The sequence below is a fragment of the Ceratotherium simum genome, chromosome X (assembly GCF_057802395.1).
Source record: "Ceratotherium simum simum isolate JZ-2026a chromosome X, ASM5780239v1, whole genome shotgun sequence".
NCBI classification, from domain to species: Eukaryota; Metazoa; Chordata; class Mammalia; order Perissodactyla; family Rhinocerotidae; genus Ceratotherium; species Ceratotherium simum.
This window is the reverse complement of record NC_141940.1, coordinates 21,258,806-21,264,308: the sequence shown is the minus strand read 5'-3', so window position 1 is coordinate 21,264,308 and position 5,503 is coordinate 21,258,806.

The following is a 5,503-nucleotide window of genomic DNA, read 5'->3' as shown; positions in this document are numbered from 1 at the left end:
TTTCTATCTCACGTGACTTTTATCCATAATAAACAGTTAATCTTCTTGCTCTCTCTTTAGATTTGCCTAAACTGGACATTTCGTATAAATGGAATCATATAATAAGTTGCCTTTGTGTCTGTCTTCCTTCACTTAGCATGATGTTTTCAATATTTATCCATATGGTAGCGTATGTCAGTTCTTCATTCAATTTTTTGGCTATATAATATACCATTGTATGGATATATCTCATTTTGTTTACCCACTCATCAGTTGATGGACATTTGGGTTTTTCCACTTTTGGGCTATTATTAATAATGCTGCTATGAACATTCATGGGCAAGTTATTGTGTAAATATATATTTTCAATTCTTTTGGGTATATACCTAGAAGTAAGGTGTTTGGTCATACAGTAACTCTGTGTTTAACTTTGTGAGGAACTGCTAAACTGTTTTCCATGGGGACTATTCCGTTTTATATTCTCACCCACAATATATGATGGTTCCAATTTCTCCACATTTTTGCCAACACTTGATTTTTAACTTTTTAACAATTGTAGCTATCTAACAGATGTGAAGTGACATCTCGTGATTTCAGTGTGCATTTCCCTAATGACTAATGATTTGAGCATGTTTTCATGTGTTTATTGACTTTATATATCTTATTTGTTGAAAGGTCTGTTCAAGTCCTTTTCCTATATTTTAACTGGGCTGTTTATCTTTTTGTTGTAAGTAAGCGAGTTCTTTATATATTCTTTTTTATGTATTTATTTATTTATTTATTTTTAATTTTTTGTTTATTGCAGTAATATTGGTTTATAGTTCTTTATATATTCTTGATACTACCTTCATATGAGATACATAATTTGCAAATATCTTCTCCCATTCTGTAGGTTGTCTCATCACTTTCTTGGTAGTATCCTTTGAGGCACAAATGTTAATCTTGATGAAGTCCAATTCATTTACATTTTCTTTTCATTTGTGCTTTTGGTATCATAATTAAGAAACCATTGCCTAATCCTAGGTCACAAAGATTTAACCTATGTTTCCTTCTAAATTTTTATAGTTTTAGGCTACATTTCAGTCTTTGATCCACTTTGAGTGAATTTTTGTATATGGTATGAGGTAGAGGCCAAATACATTCTCTTGCATATGAATATCTAGTCACAGAACCATTTGCTGAAAACACTACCCACTGAGTCAGTGTGTCACCCTCGCTGAAAATCAATTGACCATAGACATATGGCTTATCTCTGGATCTCATTTTATTCCACTGCTATATATTTTCTTTCCTTATGGCAGAAACAACACTGTTTTGATTGCTTCAGCTTTATAGTAAGTTGTGTAATTGAGTAGTGTGACTCCTCCACCATTGTTCTTCTTTTTCAAAATTGTTTTGGCTATTTGAGGTCTTTTGGAATTCCATGTGAATTTTAGGATAAGCTCATCTATTTCTGTAAAAAGGGTATTTTGATAGTTCTTGTATCAAACTGCAGATCGATTTGGGGAGAATTGCCATCTTAACAATATTACCTCTCTAGCCTGTCAAACTAGTTTGGCTTTCCACTTATTTAGGTCTTCTTTGGTGTCTTCCAAGAATAGTTTGTATTTTCCAGTGCACAAGTCTTGCATTTCCTCGGTTAAATATATTCTTAAGTATTTTTGTCCTTCTTGATACTCTTTTGGGGTGATGATGAATTTTTTAAACAGCTTTATTGAGATATAATTCACATACAATGGATTTGCTCATTTGAAGAGTACAATGCAATACTTTTCAGTATATTACATAATTCTTTTAAATTGTTGCAAAATATGTATGTACCATAAAAATTTCCATTTTAACCTTTTTTTTTAATTTTTTGTTTATTGCAGTAACATTGGTTTATAACATTGTAAAAATTTCAGTTGTACATCATTGTACTTCTATTTCTGCATAGATTACATCATGTTCACCACCAAAATACTAATTACAACCCATCACCACACACATGTACCGAATTATCCCTTTCACCCTCCTCCCTCCCCCCTTCCCCTCTGGTAACCACCAATTCAATCTCTGTCCCTATGTGTTTGTTTATTGTTGTTATTATCTACTACTTAATGAAGGAAATCATACGGTATTTGACCTTCTCCCTCTGACTTATTTCACTTTGCATTATACCCTCAATGTCCATCCATGTCGTCACAAATGCCTGGATTTCATCGTTTCTTATGGCTGAGTAGTATTCCATTGCGTATATATACCACATCTTCTTTATCCATTCGTCCCTTGATGGGCACTTAGGTTGCTTCCAAGTCTTGGCTATTGTGAATAACGCTGCAATGAACACAGGGGTGCATGTACCTTTGCAAATTGGTGTTTTCAAGTTCTTTGGATAAATACCCAACAGTGGAATAGCTGGATCATATGGTAGTTCTATCCTTGATTTTTTGAGGAATCTCCATACTGTTTTCCATAGTGGCTGCACCAGTTTGCACTCCCACCAGCAGTGTATGAGAGTTCCCTTCTCTCCACATCCTCTCCAACACATATTGTTTTCTGTCTTGTTAATTATAGCCATTCTGACGGGCATGAGGTGATAGCTCATTGTAGTTTTGATTTGCATTTCCCTGATAGTTAGTGATTTTGAACATCTTTTCATGTGTCTGTTGGCCATCTGTATATCTTCTTTGGAGAAATGTCTGTTCAGGTCTTTTGCCCATTTTTTAATTGGGTTGGTAGTTTTTTTGTTGTTGAGATGCATGAGTTCTTTATATATTTTGGAGATTAAGCCCTTATCAGATGTATGGTTTGCAAATATCTTCTCCGAATTGTTAGGTTGTCTTTTCGTTTTGTTGATGGTTTCCTTTGCTGTGCAGAAGCTTTTTAGTTTTTTAGAAGTAATAAACGAATATGGTAAAGTTGCAGGATACAAAATCAACATACAAAAATCAGTTGCGTTTCTGTACACTAACAACGAAGTAGCAGAAAGAGAAATTAAGAATACCATCCCATTTACAATTGCAACAAAAATATTAAAATACCTAGGAATAAACTTAACCAAAGAGGTGAAGGATCTGTACACAGAAAACTATAAAACATTTCTGAAAGAAATTGAAGAAGATGCAAAGAAATGGAAAGATATTCCGTGCTCTTGGATTGGAAGAATTAACATAGTTAAGATGTCCATACTTCCTAAAGCCATCTATAGATTCAATGAAATCCCTATCAAAGTTCCAACAACATTTTTCACAGAAATAGAACAAAGAATCCTAAAATTTATATGGAACAACAAAAGACCCCGAATAGCTAAAGGAATCCTGAGAAAAAAGAACAAAGCTGGAGGTATCACACTCCCTGATTTCAAAATATACTACAAAGCTATAGTAACCAAAACAGCATGGTACTGGCACAAAAACAGACAAACAGATCAATGGAATAGAATCGAAAGCCCAGAAATAAACCCACATATCTATGGACAGCTAATCTTTGACAAAGGAGCCAAGAACATACAATGGGGAAAAGAAAGTCTCTTCAACAAATGGTGTTGGGAAAACTGGATAGCCACATGCAAAAAAATGAAAGTAGACCCTTACCTTACACCATACACAAAAATTAACTCCAAATGGATTAAAGACTTGAATGTAAGACCTGAAACTGTGAAACTTCTAGAAGAAAACATAGGCAGTACGCTCTTCGACATTGGTCTTAGCAACATCTTTTCAAACACCACATCTGACCGGGCAAGAGAAACAATAGAAAAAATAAAAATAAACAAATGGGACTACATTTTAACCATTTTTAACTTTACAATTCAGTGGCATTAAATGCACTCACATTGTTGTGTAACCATCACCACTAGCTATTTCGTAACTTTTTCCTCACCCCAAACAGAAAAAAGACTGTAACCATTAAGCAATAACTCTCCATTCCCCTTGTCTCCCAGTGCCTGGTAGCCTCTCTTCTCCTTTCTTTCTCTATACATTTGTGTATAATAGATACCCAATATAAGTGGGATCATATATGTGTCCTTTTTTGTGTAGCTTATTTCATTTAGCATTATGTTTTCAAGTTTCATTCGTGTTATAGCATGTGTCAGAATTTCATTCCTTTTTAAAGCTGAATAATATTCCTTTGTCCATATATACCACATTTTGTTTATCCATTTATCTGTCAATGGACACTTGGGTTACTTCCACTTTTTGGCTATTGTGAATAATGCTATTATGAACTTGGGTGTACAAATACCTGTTTGAATCCCTGCTATCAGTTCTTTTGGGTATATACCCAGAAGTGGAATTGAGGGATCGTGTGATATTGTTTGTGTTCCCCCAAAATTCATGCGTTGAAGCCCTAACCCTCAATGTGACATATTAGGATGTGGGGCTTTGGGAATTAATTAGGTTTAGATGAGGTCATGAGGGTGTAGCCCCCATAATGGGATTAGTGCCCTTATAAGAAGAGACAGGAGAGAGATCTCTCTCTCTCCCTACCATGTGAAGATACAACAAGAAGGCGGCCATCTGTAAGCCAGGAAGAGGGCTCTCACCATGAACAGAATTGGCTGGCACCTTGATCTTAGACTTTCTGCCCTCCATAACTGAGATAAATAAATGTCTGTTGTGGGGCTTGCACCGTGGCTTAGGGGTTCAGTGCGTGCACTCTGCTACTGGTGGCCCGGGTTCGGATCCCGGGCGTGCACCGACGCTCCGCTTGTCCGGCCATGCTGAGGTGGCGTCCACATACAGCAACTAGAAGGATGTGCAACTATGACATACAACTATCTACTGGGGCCTTGGGAAGAAAAGGGGGGAAAAAGGAGGAGGCTTGGCAATGGATGTTAGCTCAGGGCAGGTCTTCCTCACAAAAAAAACAAAAATTCTGTTTTTGAAGCCACTCAAGATGACTGAGACAATAATTATATGTTTAACTTTTGAAGAACCATCAAACTGTTTTCCACAGTGGCTGCATCATTTTACTTTCTCACCAGCAATGCACAACGGTTCCAATTTTTCTACATCCTCACCAACACTTGTTATTTTTTCTTTTTCTGAATACCCATGATAGTGTGTGTGCAGTGGTATCTCATTGTAGTTTTGATTTGCATTAGAATGATGTTGAACATCTTTTCATGTGTTTATTAGCCATTTTTGGAGAAATATCTGTTTAAGTCCTTTGCCGAATTTTTAACTGGATTGTTTATCTTTTTGTGGTTGAGTTTGGAAAGTTATTTCTGTATTCTGAATACTAGACCCATATGAGATATATGATCTGCAAATATTTTCTCCAATTCTGTGGGTCGTCTCCTCACTTTATTATTAGTTTCCTTTAAGTCACAAACATTTTTAATTTTGATTACGTGCATTTCATCTATTTTTTCCTTTTGTTAGTTGTGTTTTTGATGTCATATTTAAGAAACTTGAATAATCCAAAGTGAAGATTTATACATATATTTTATTCTAAGAATATCATAGTTTTAGGTCTTAAAATTAGGTCTTTCACCCATTTTGAGTTAATTTGTGCATATAGTATGAGAGAGGGGACA